The 13721-nt window shown below is 39.3% G+C and overlaps 1 long non-coding RNA gene across 1 annotated transcript in view; it reads left to right on the plus strand.

Moving 5' to 3' along the window:
* The first annotated feature begins 1593 nt into the window (after positions 1-1593).
* LOC148190280 (uncharacterized) overlaps positions 1594-13721 on the plus strand; it is a 62229-nt gene continuing 50101 nt past the window's right edge. Inside the window, exons 1-2 of the long non-coding RNA XR_015775374.1 lie at positions 1594-1683; positions 2612-2702. This is a non-coding gene — a long non-coding RNA (uncharacterized LOC148190280). The remainder of the gene's footprint in view (positions 1684-2611; positions 2703-13721) is intronic.

Here is a 13721-nt window from a genome sequence, read left to right on the forward strand (position 1 = left end):
GGATTCACAGACTTGTACAAGATTTTGTGGAAATATTTGTTATGAGCAAAACGACGACTGCATGTGCATATGTGGTCGCAGCTATGATCACAGAATGGGGGGAAAAGCTGTCTCGCCTTTAATCTGTCAGGGGAGGCGATAACAAATGGTGTCTGTATAAACAGGAGAGTCGGCAGGATGGGACTACGGGTGGCACAGATGTGATGTTTTGATGATGAGTTATGTGTGTGACCCACAGCAAGATTTAAAAAGTAGCAGTTAGTGGCTAACTGAAAAAAAAGAAGAGCAGTGGCCGTAAATGTCAGCGCATTGGTAAAACAACGAGATTTGGGAGCTTCTTTCCCTCTGAGCAGAGGACAAGGTCAGCCGCCATGTAACACAGACAATAAAGGATTGTTGTTGATGCCATTGTTATTGTTTAGAAAGTGTTACATATCACATCAGAAGCTGATGCTGTCCTTACGTAGTCGTCTTTTGTATCCTATAACCCCCTGCGGTGTGATGATCCTTTCCCCCTCAGCAGGTTAGCAGGTCACAATGATCACCATGTCTGTGTGTCCTCCCTCTGTGTGGGGTTGTGTGCCCCTCCAAACACACACAGCCTGATGTGTGGTCTGATTACAGGTGACCTACATCCCTCCTCTGTGAATCATGGTGTTGATGTTCACCGTCACTCTGCTGTTGTTCTGCTGTCTTTCTCCATTTCCACTTCCTCTTTTCTTTTTTTTTCTTGTTTCAAAAACAAGTCAGACACACATTTGTTTTCAAAATAACTTCTGATTCTTTAAATCTAAGATTGTTCACTTTTCTAACCACAATAGTTTTTAAATATATCATTAAACGTGCTTTTTTCCCTTAGAGCTGAAATAATTAGTAGATTCATTACTTTGTAGCTCAGGAGGACAGTTCACAAAGTTTGCGTTTTTTAGGCCCCCAAAAAGCAGTTGTCGTGTGATCGTAATGGCCAAAATGCGACAAATGTGTAACGTTTCATGCAAGAACCATGTAAACAGCCCCTTAATCCTCCTAAATCGTCTACACTTCACCCACAGAACACGTTTTTCCCAATCGATCCACACAGTCAAAGCTTTGGCTAAAAGAAGTTTTACAATTACAATGAAAAATAACTTGTCAAAGCAAGTTTTTGACATGGCTGCAAATCAAGGAACACACCCAACCACACACACGTACACACACACTCACAGCAGTGAAACGTGACTTCCCTGCAGAGCTCTTTGTTGATATAACCTCTTCATCCTGACTGCTTTAATACCTAAACAAATAATTCAACATCATCTAATATCTGGCTCACAGCAGGAGAGGCCGGAGGAACGCCGAGACACAGAAGTTCTGGGATAAAACTTTACAGGCGGGATAAAAATCTGACTGTTGAGGACTGTTTTCTACGTGACATTTCACTTGATATTTAGATTTATTGTCTGATTGCATTGTGTGTACAGTCTGTCAGCTCCTCGAAGAAAACACTGTGCTTTTGTTTTAGGCTGAGAATTGATGGGGAGCATTTGTATATGCTTATATTGGTACATCAGACACTGATTTCAACACAGTAACTGTCTTGTCTTGTCTTTTGTTAGGTTGTTCAGGAGAACTGCGTGATGGCAATATTTGTCATCAGGGAGGATCCTTTCCTGCCACCACATGACACGGGGAATGTTACTGAAGGTGTGGAAGTCCTAAATGAGTCAATCAACTATGTTTTTTGGCCTCATCTCTATCTATCTAGCTATCTCGCTATCTATCTATCTATCTATCTATCTATCTATCTATCTATCTATCTATCTATCCACATACACACACACACATGTGTATGTATATATATATATATATATATATATATATATATATATATATATATGTATTTATACAATCAATCAGATTCTATTTGTATAACACTTATCATATAAACTAAAACAAAGTGCTTCATACAGTAAAACCAAACACATGATTAAAAATAAGATTTTGTGATTAAGAACAGCACTAAAAAAACAGGAGTACTCATTAAAGTCCCTGTAAAGGAAATTTAAAGATTTCTTTCAAAACACCAATTCCATAAAGTCATGAATTATAGAGTTAGAACGTAATTAAAACAGTGAGATGGTACGAAACAGTTTCAGTTTTTCAGTTCAGTTCAGGCCTAAACAGGGAGCTCTGTGATGCACAGGGCCCCTACTTACATAACTCCTCCCCTTTTCACTGTAGCATTATAAAGACACCATCACTAGCATCGTTGGTTAACCTGCTCGCTCCTTTCATTGGTATTTCAGTGGAAATCTTTCAGGTGGATCCTGATCACATTAAACTATAAAATGAGCACGGCTGAATACATAAAGGGATCAAGATCTGTGTTTTATAATATGGATGAACTGTTTTTCTTTATTTGTATTACCTCTGTTTTGCCATCACTAAATCAAACTGAACCAGACTGTTTTCTAAACAGCAGAATGAACATTTGAAAATTGTCTTTGGTGTCGGTGAGTTGTTGCGTATGTTTACCCGACATGTCCTTTCACCTGGGCTGTCTGTGCAGAAGGTGTAACCGTACACTCGACAGCCTGATTCACTGCGTTCCTCTGTTCTCTTATTCATGTAGTTACACCATGGCGGCGGATCACTCTCTTCAGCACGCTCTCCTCTCCTGTCCTGTCCTGTCCCGCCCCGTCAACCTCTGTAAAGGATAGCAGGTAACTGAAAACTTTGGCTGACAAAATGTTACAGACTGGAGCCTCTGTTTCTTAAAAAAAAAAAACAAGCAAAAAACCCCCCACAAAACCGTGACCTTCAGACTACAAACTTTAGTTTCAGCTGGACTCTATTTATGTGACAAACAAACTGGCGTTTAGATTCAGTTTTACAGAGAAAAATCTGTTACTGAAGGCACATCTCCAGTCTGCTTTACCCAAAACGGCAGACAGTTGGTTGCGCTTGTGTTTACTTTATTTAGAATCAGTTGCAAACAATCTAATGTCTTTAACCCATTAATGACCTCTGACTGTATTTAGTATTTTAAGGAAAAGCCCCTTTAAATAATTTTTTGTCAGAGTTGAAAATTTAACATTTTCTGTGTCAAGTGTCAAGATGTGACTTTACATGTTAAAAAAAAATCTCAAATTAATCTTTGTTGATAGACAAAGCAGAATATCACAAAGATAGCCTTTGTACTTATTTTATATGCTTAATATTATATTTACACTGTAACAAATCAGATACTGTGGAAATTCAAGTTGTTCTGATTCCAGTGATACCAGATATGTGATATAAGTCCTTGTAGTCTTTAGGATACAACTATTCCACATTACAACACCCACCAGTGGGAGCATCTATTTGTCTGATCAAGCGCAGTGCATTCTGGTAGTTGTAGGTTTTCTCCCTCTTGAGCAAAAGCATCCTATTTCTCTGGCCATGTAGCACCAATTTCAAAAGAATTTTTTTCTTTCTACTACAGAGACGACCAAGTATTTTTATGAGGGCCTTCTTTATATCAGTAAAATACTTCTTAAAAGCAGCATTGACTCAGGATGAATGTAGGTAAGAAACCTGCTCATGGTGGACCTTTTCAAGTGCTGGTTTGGATCGACCGCGACTCCAGCTTTGAGGTCGGGATGTTCTGTTGGTTTGGTGGCAGGTCGAGTGCCTGTTGGGTTCAGCCATTGTGTCATAGTGAAGGAGCCGAAAGTGAAGAGAGCACTTTTGGAGCAGGCACAGTTTTTGGAAAAGGCAAGGCAGCTTTATTTGTATAGCACATTTCATACAACAGGGCAATTCAAAGTGCTTAACAGAGCAATAGAATATAAAAACACAATAAGATACAGATTTACAATAAGATATAACAGGTCAGATCTATTACTAAATGATTTTAAAAAAATAGACTTAGCCATACTGTATGTCACTGTTATCAGAATTTGACAGTAGGTGTCCCTTTGTCTCACTTGGTTGTTATCTAATTTCATTAATCTCTCGACTTGCAGTATCACATAACTGAATTGTTCGTGAAGGCTCAGGCCCTCGTGTTGAATGAGGAGGTGTCACATTGCAATAAAACTCTTCAGACGATCAGCTGTTTATATAAGATTGTGTACTCGACTCTTGCGGAGTGGAGGCCCTGCAGCATTTGTGCACACTGTCTTTCCCACATGTATTAGTAGCCTGCTGCTATTCATCGAAGCTTTGTTTCACTGCTTCGGGGTACCATACAGCATTCAAACTGAAACCAATTGTACCATGGAGGATTTGGTGCCTTTGAGGAACCAGTGTACTTTTTACAAAACTCAGTGACCCATTGTTTTAATTTCCTTGCAGTCTTCTTCTTTTGACCCATGCAGAAATGTACAATGCCAACATTCATTTTGGCGACTAGCTTCTTTTTTTTTTTGTGCAACTTTTGCACAAATATGTGGATGGTATTTGGGAAAGACAGCTAAATACTGTAAAATGTTGTAAATGAAATTATGTTTTTTTTTTAAAGGACACTGCACAGCCCTGTCACCAGAAGAAAATGTTGGCTTTGTATGTTTCTGAAAACCAAGGATACGTTATATTTGTACGTTTCATTTGTATCATATCAGCATTTTTAAAGTGATGCAGTGACGTATAGCTGATTTTTTCATTAGGGGATCGAGGGGATTGTTGAAGCGGTGACACCTTGGCAAGATGCCTGCCAAGCTGCAGAACACTTTTGAGAGTAATAAACAACAGAAACAGTTGTTTTTTTAATCTAATTATTGCTGTGTTTCTAGGGAGTTTTTAGCCACCAAGCATGGGTGTTTTTGAGTGACATGTTGCAGTCTTTTCAGCGGGGGTAGTGACACAGAAAGTGGTGGTTTTTAATGAGATGTTGCTGCATTTCAAGCTGCGATTGTGCCAAAAAGCAGGTATTTAAAGTCAAAACATGATTTTTTAAACCTAACCACCAGTTAACACAGCATTACTGAAACATATCCACGACTTAATATGTACAATGCTGACACTCATTTTGGCAATTTGGCTGTTTTTCCTGCAATTAAATAACTTGCACACATGTGATGGCAATATTTGAATAAGACAGATGGCTGAGGGAAAGGAAGGGAAACAATTTCCTTTAAATGTCAGCATGTTTGAGAGTTAATAACATTAATGTTAATTTGCAACTTCAGTACAAAAGCCTAATTCAGTTTCTTGGGCGGTGGGTGGTGTGGTGCTTAGCACTGACGCCTCACAGCAATCAGGTTTTCAAATTGGGGCAAGGTTCGGACCTTGGGTTTGCATGTTCTCCCCGTGTCTGCATGGGTTCTGTCCGGGTTCTCCGGCTTCCTCCCACAGTCCAAAGATATGGATGTCAGGTGACATGCCCGTAGGTGTGCATGTGCGCGTGACTTGTTGTCTGTCTATATGTGTCAGCCCTATGATAGTCTGGCGACCTGTCCAGGGTGTACATGCCTCTTTCCCAATGACAGCTGGGATAGGCTCCAGCTCCCCCGCGACACGTATGTGTACAAGCAGTTACGGACAATGAATGAATAAAAGTACAAAAGCAATGCAAAACATACAATCAAACAAAAAAAAAGAGCTTAAAAAGAATAAGACGGGTGTAAACACAAGAATAAGTGACAGTGTACGAAAGGTAAAATAATGTGATGTAACAAAAGGCAGCCAGCTTTGATTTAAATGAACTGAGAGCTGAAACAGACCTGAAGTTTGTTTAAGATATGTGTTGTACCTAAATGCTGCCTCTCCATGTAAAGTCTTGAATTTTGGGATACAAAGCAGTCTTTGTAACAGAACACCTGCGTAGTCTGGATGGTTCACTTTATAAACCAGCGGTTGTATTTCCAAATCAATTCTCTGATAGTCAGTTTAAAGACCTCAGAACTGAAGTGTTGTGATTAAACTTTGTTGCTCTTAGGCTTCGAGCAGCAACGTTCAGAATCAGCTGCAGCTGTCTGAAACATTTTTAGGGACTTCAAGTCTATTGAAGACAAACATGGGAAAGAGGAAACTTGTAAAGTCAAGTGAGCTGCTATTCAGGGAGCTGTTTCCTTTCTTTATAAATGGTGTTACTTTGAGATGTAAAGGCATAACGAGCACACAGTGACCCGACATTGAGCGAGTAGTGTGTCTGTGTGTGTCAAAGGAAAATACAGTCTCAGAGGGAAACCAGGCTGTTGATGTAACACCTAGTTTAAATGCAGACTATTATTTGGTTCTGTGATGGTTGGTAGCAGTGTGTGTGTGTGTGTGTGTGTTGGGGTCCATTTGCATTTCTCTCCGTCGCGCTGCTCTGTGTAGAGAATGTAAAACGATGCCTTTGAGGTCCAGTTTCTTCGTGCTTAATTCATGCAGTCTAATCCCACCTGAAGGCAACGTACTGTCTGTTCCTGTAAGTTCATTACTTAGCATCCAGTGCGATCATTATCTCTGAGACTTGTAACCTTTTTAAAAGTATCCCATGGTATATAATGTTTTTCTTATTAGTTATCCAGTCTAATTTTAAAATGGAGCTCTTCTTTCTCCATCTGTCTGAATCACGTTTGCGTAATTCGCAGGAAGCTTGTGCAGATGAAACCCGGCTTTTCGAACAGCAGACGTGTCAAGTGGCAGGTGATTATAACAGGACGACAACCACAGTCATCAATCTGCCATTACTTAGCACTGGTAGAGAATACAGTGAAGTGTCATGTGAGAAGTATAGATTGCCCCAAGGATGACGTATTTCTGTGGGCTAATGCAGAGCTACTGTCGTCCAAGTTTCCTTGTCAAAAAGACAATGGGATTTTTATATTGGAATTTGAATTATTGCAGAAAATAAGCTTTGTGGTAAACAAATGTTCTTGATACTCGCATGTTTTGTTCAGCAAGATAATCTCTACAAATAACAAACACTGTTTGGATTTCTGAAGCCTAACTGCAGTCAGCAGAAGTAAAAAGATAACGTTAGGTTAGAAATGAACTGTGCATATGTTCTGTTAACCACAGCAGGATTTCAGGCATCAAACCAAAAACCTAAAAAAAAAACAACAAAAAAAAAACATTGGTTTGAGACAAGGGAACCGGAGATGCTGAAACGCTTATTCTGGTTTTCGGACTCATTATTAGCGTTCTCTGTTGAAGAGCTATGAGGTTGAAGCATCCAGGTTTGTTCTGTATTGGACATTTTTAGCCCCTTCTTTTCTTTTTTTTAAGAGATTGTTTTATTGGTGCAGCACTTTGCTCTCCTTTGGTGGTCTCTCCTGGAAATCACCCACAGGAAGAAAAGTAAATGTCTCCTGTCGAAAATGAACCCTCAAAAACATATTAGCTGACAACAACATGAGAGAGGCAGTAAAATGTTAATCTGATTACATCATGTAGCATGCAGAGGTGAAGGGGTTATCACTCGAACACCTCTATCAGGAAAGTAATGCTCTTTAACATTTTTCCAGAAACATTTTCAACCTGAATAATGTAAGACAGGTGTGACATTTGTAGTCACTGGACAGTAAATTAACCGGTGTGTTATTTTAAGACATGCATGTCCATAGATTGCCCGTCATGTCCATTTCACGGTTTACAGAACAAAAAGAGGAAGAATATAGATGTTAGCATGAGTAGCTATTGACGCCACAGCTTTGACTGTCCGGTGATCTCTCTCGTGGTCTAAGAATGCTGAGATGGCTTTAAGTTTTCGTGCGTGTGAGTGCGTGCCCTGGTTCTTTTTGAGACCAAGCTTTGTTATCAGAGACATCTCAAGTTCACATTACACCGGTCCTTGTTGTCCTCAAAGTGTCTGTCAGAGAGAGAGATAGAAAGAAAGATGGAAAGGAAAAGACAGAGAGCAGGAGATACAGACCGTGAGGAGAAAGGGTAAACTGATAAAGTAGCAAAGATGTCACTGTACTTTAACTGCACCGCTTGTCTGATGGTTGAATAGTCTCACACGTTTCAGACATTGGAATTTGGGGAACGACAGTCTTCAATTTCTGTCACTTTCCAAAAGCAGGAGGTTGAGGTGAGAAAGCAAGCTGAGTTTGAACTTTAAGGATACATTTGGACATCATGTAGAGCAGGGATACTCAACTTGTTTTGCTTAGGGGCCACTTTTGCAAAATGACAGGACATCAGGGGCCAATCACAGCAGTCCCATTTTAGGATTTCTAAGATTTTAAGACATTTCTAGGATTTTGTGATGTTTCCTGGATATTAGTTCATTTCTGGGATTTTAGAACATTTCTAGGATTTAAAGTTGTTTCTAGGATTCTAGTACATTTCTAAGGTTTCAGAACATTTTTAGGATTATAGAATATTTCTGCGATTATAGAGTGTTTCAAGGATTTTAGGACATTTTTTGGATTTTAGGACATTAGGGGCTAAACCAGGCAAAACCTCTGTCAGGGGGTGTGGGGGATCCTCCACTGGCACTTTTTTTCAATAAACAAGCTCTGTTTTGATGCTGTTTTATGCACTCTGGCACAGTTACTAACTTTCTAACAAACAATCGATGAAGTAATTTATTATACTGTGGATCTGCATACAGTTTAAATGTAGAGGCAGCTGCATGGTCAATCTGCTGTCTATTTTCTGAGTACACTATACAAAAATGCATCATTTGTACAAATAAATCCCTGTGAAATCAGGCTGCACAGTTACTTTAAGTACTCAACTTTACAACAGTCAAATGACAGCGCGCCTGCAAGGCAAAAGTCAAAGATGAATGATGAGACAAACTTTTCTCTGTGTTGCTGACTCCTGCAGATGAAAGGACAGAGAGGGAGATTCGATTTCTGGGTGGATATGGGAACCTGGTTTGCCTCCAAGACCAATATTTGGAGTATGTTTGAGAAATGAGAGCATTACAGTTCAAACAGTTCACACTCCCACCAAGTTGCATCAGGACCTCAGCAGCCAGAAGCATCGAACTTTTAACAATTTTAGAATATTTAGTTAAAGTGAAGTTTTCCTACTAAGAGGCAAAGTGATTTTTTAAAATTATTTTTATTTTGCAGGCAATGTCGGCCAAAACCAAGACCATATCCTCTATGTACAGGCTATTATCTCCCAGGAAATAAACATTTAAATGCTTAGTGTACAATACAAATGGTATTGAGTGTTCAACCAGTTGCAGCATAAACAAAACATTTTACCTTCTTTGTTAACTAATGTAAACGTCCAATGTAAAACTGTGAAAGACAAAACAGTGAAGCTGGCAGATTCTTTTTCATATGCACAAGAATCACCTGCCCGCAACATCTATGTCCACACATGCACATACACTCACTCATTCACTGGTTCGTGCATACTTCCATTGTTTGAAGATAACAATTGCTGTATGTCTCAGACAGAAGGACACCTGTGTACTAACAAACACTTGGACCTGAGGACCTCAATTCTGCATCAGCTGATGATGCACAGTATGGCCACTCCTTAGCCAGAAAGACAATTTTTGCCTCAGTAGGGACGAATCACACCAGGACATGAATTCATCTCCAGCTGTTCGGAGTCGATGCGTTTGTTCTCTGCTCATGTCAAAACATGTCACATCATGTGAGTCACACAGGAAGTGAAAGGACAGAAAAAACACTAAAACTCTATTTTTAGTGGTCAAACTTCCAAGAGTCGATGCTGCCAACACGAAACAGTTTGGTATCTAAATAGAGTATGTACATCTGGTGTCTAGTCACTGACTTCATCGTTTCCTGCAAACTGACAGGACAAATATCGGACAAATTCACAGATTGTCCATGAAAGCAGTGCAGAGCAGCGTATCTTCAGCCCAAACTCACTTGCAAGCTTTGCTTCAGTCTGTACTGCAGGGATATTCAATTTATGTGCTTTGCTCAGAGGCCACAGCCCCAGACATGTTTTTAGGATTTAAGAACATTTTTAGGATTTTAGAACGTTTCTGGGATTTAAGGATGTTTGTCAAACTTGAGGACATTTGATTTCAGGAGATTTCTAAAATTTTAGGATTTTTCTCCAGGATTTTAGGAAATATCTGGAATATTTGGACATTTCTAGGATTTCAGGACATTTCTAGGGTTTTAGGACATTTTGAGGATTTTAGGACATTTCCAGGACTTTAGGATGTTTCTAGGACTTTAGGTTATTTTTAGGATTTTAGTACATTTCAGGAATTTAAGTACATTTCTAGGATTTTAGGACATTTCAGGAATTTAGGTACATTTGTCGGATTTTAGGACATTTCAAGAATTCAAGTACATTTCTCGGATTTACAACTTTTTAAGGATTTTTGGTCATTTCTTGGATTTGGGGGCCTTTTCAGGATGTTAGGACATTAGGGGCTTAGCTAGGACCTCTATTGTAGGGTGCGGGGGATCCTCCATTGGCATTTTATTATATATATATGTATATGTATGTAAAAAAGCTCGATTTTGATGCTCTTTTATGCACTCTGGCACCTTATGTATACTAAAAGTACAAAAACAATGCCCGCTGTGAATCACTTTATATTTTATTGTGAATTAGAAAATGGTTGGGGGACCATCCAGCACCCTTTCGGGGGCCAGATTTGGCCCGGGCTGTAAGTTGAATATCACTGCTGTATTGTAAACTAATAAGAGTAAACATATTCACATTAATAACATTGCCTTGGGGATGAATGGACAGTGATATGTAAAATGTTATCTTTCTGACTTCTCTTGACTTCTAAGAACAATAGTTGGTGGAGAGATACTTTTCCAGCTTCAGGTGCTTTGTGCTCAGCTTTCAAAACATCCTCTGTGATCCCTCAGGCTCTGTGTCTGATAAGTGAATCTTTAAACCTTTGTTATATTTCGAAACAATGATACAAATATGATCTTTGGGGAATACCCCAAACAGTGACATGGTAGTATGGTGAGAGGACAAATTGTAACTCAATTCAGATTTGAGATTAGTTTATGAAACACAGTAAAGGATATGATTGGTGACCTAAAGGGTAAAATCCAAAAAGAAGAAAACAATCTATGTCTGTGCTAGATGTGACATAAATATACTGTAAAAGAAAAAAGTTATTTTGCTAAATGGCATAAAGACTGTTAAAAACATTGTAAGGCATTATTAAATATTGAGTTGATGTCACCTGACAGGCCTTTATGCCTATTCAAAAGTGATTTTTGTGCTTTAAAGACACAAGCTGGTCTGGTAAAAATAGAGCAAGCATGTAAAGTATATTGTAGCGCAGTGATACTCACCTTATGGCTCACGGGCCAAATCTGGCCACTGATAGGGTGCCAGATGGCTCCCCAATCATTTTCTAATTCCCAATAAAAATAAAGTGCTTTAAACTGAGAATTTTTTTTCTGTTCTTTTAGTGCCAGAGTGCATAAAACAGCATTAAAATAGAGATTTTTATCAAAAGGAGAGCCAGTAGAGGATCCCCAGCACCCCTGACAGAGGCCATAGCTAAGCTCCAAATGTCCTTAAATCCCCCAAACGTCCTGAAATCCTAGAAATGTGCAAAAATCCCAGAAATGTCCTCGAGAAACGTGTGGGTGCTGTGACTGACCCCTGGCCTCCTGTCATTTTGCAAAAGTGGCCCCCAAGTCTTTTAATTATGATATAAAAAAACAAACATGTAAACCAGAAACATGCATCCTGAAGCTGGTCTCCTTTTTTGGGGATCACTGACTTTGCACGAGTTCCCTGAAGTAAACATTTAATAAATTAAAAGATTTTGTCTGTCATGGCCTGCAGCTGCAGGTTTCTGTCTCAGCTGTAGGTGATATCGCTGAGAGATATTTTAGCACTGAAGGTCCAAACTGAGAGGTGAGCTGCTGGTAACTGCTCCACGAACCCGAGGGCATTAAGCTGGACACCCTGTCAACTTTTGGATGAAAGGTTACTCAGTTGCTGGTCTCCAAGATTAAGATTAATGGTTTCTCTCAGAGGGGTCTGCCCTAATTATTCTGCCTCAGCAGGAGCCAGGCTAGTTCTCATTTCCTTTAGATTTGTAAAGTGGAAAAATCCAGGAGCTTTTCTTGAAATGTCTGATTCTGAATAAATACGAGGCATGACTTGGGATATTCATTTGCAGGAGGATGCTACAATTTTTTTTAAGTTCATATTTACAAGGTTCAAGTATTGTATTTATTATGATAAATCAGCGCTGAGATCAATAGCGCTGCTCCTTGTTGTTATTATCTAAAATAAAAGATGTATTTCCACTGATGGAAACTGTTGTCAGTTTACAAAACTACACTACATCGCTGCAATGTGCTGGTACATTTCTGGGGAGGTGCACATCAGACTACGGTAAAGGCTGATCTACTCAAAGCAGCATTTACGGTGTAGATTCAACACAGAAGTATAAATCTGGATTTAGAGAAAAGTGAGCTTATATCTCTTTGCAGCCTGCTGCTCACCTTTGTGTTGCATAAAAGATAATAGGAGCCAGATTTTGACAAGGAAGGGGAATGTGTAATGGTTTTGCTGCATCCATTTTTAAAAACATTTCAAAACTCTCCTGTGTGAGTCCAATAGTAATATAGGAGTGTAACTCTAAATCAGTGGAGTACTGTAACCAGACTAAAAAAGAGCATGGGCATCCAAATACTACACCCATGACATCTCTTTTCGAAAACGCGTTAATCTGCTGCTGAAAAATAACAGCCTCCTCTCTTCTGGGAATGCTTTCCACCGGGCTTTGGCACCAGGCTGCAGGGATTTGATCCCATTCAGCAGCAAGATTATCAGCGAGGCCCAGCACTGATGATGAGTGATAAGGTCTGGCTCACCATTGGCGTGATTGAAGGACAATTCTTGGATTTTAGGACATTTCCAGGGTTTTAGGACATTTCTCAGATTTTAGGACATTTCTCGGATTTTAGGATGTTTTCAGGATTTTAGGATGTTTCTAGGACTTCAGGACATTACTAGGATTTTAGGAAATGTCTTGTATTTCGGGATGTTTATAGGCTTTTAGGGCATTCTTAGGATTTTAGAACATTTTTAGGATTTCAGAATGTTTGCAGGATTTTAGGAAATTTCCGGCTTAGCTCAGAACTTTGTTGAAAGGTACGCAGGGTCCTCGAATGGCACTTATTTTGATAAACACGCTCTATTTTTATGCTGTTTCATGTGTACGGCATCTTACGTTTACTGAAGATACAAAAACAATTCCCGGGGTGAATCACTTTATTTTTGTTGTGAATTAGAAAATGGTTTTTGGGCCAGATTTGGCCCGTGGGGTGTATATTGAGTGTCACAAAGGGCTCATTTATACTCGCATAAACAGAGATGGATGGAACCTTTTGTCTGTACTTTGCATTTCATCTGTGTTTGTTCACGTTTCCTGAAAGTTTACAGATAGGGAAATAAAGCAATACCACTGGAGATTGTGGGGGCAGTGTAGCTTAGTTCAGGCGAGATACAACCATAGGAGACGACAAAAGCATTTATTAAAAGGCAGAACGGAAAGACTGAGTGGTATAGTGAAAAAAATTCTGACCTCACAGACAACCACCGTCTCCTTTAAAAAGTACATTGTAACAACCGTCCCCACTGTCGCCTTGTTTTCTTTTGTATGAAACTTTTGGCTCTGCCCTCTAGTGCCATCAGTTGGCTTTATCTATGCTAGGGGTCGACAGAATATCGGCTTGGCCGATTATCGGGACCGATGTTTGGTATTTTGCCAGTTATTTGTTATTGTAATTTAATGACTACTGATAAAATTAATTAATGGAAAAGTGCAAAGAAAGTGTCAGCATGAGAGGAACTTTTACTTTGTAAAACCTCAGGGAGCTATTTTTATT

Source organism: Plectropomus leopardus, chromosome 2, assembly GCF_026936395.1.
Source record: "Plectropomus leopardus strain MGB_pleo_1.0 chromosome 2, ASM2693639v1, whole genome shotgun sequence".
Taxonomy (NCBI): domain Eukaryota; kingdom Metazoa; phylum Chordata; class Actinopteri; order Perciformes; family Serranidae; genus Plectropomus; species Plectropomus leopardus.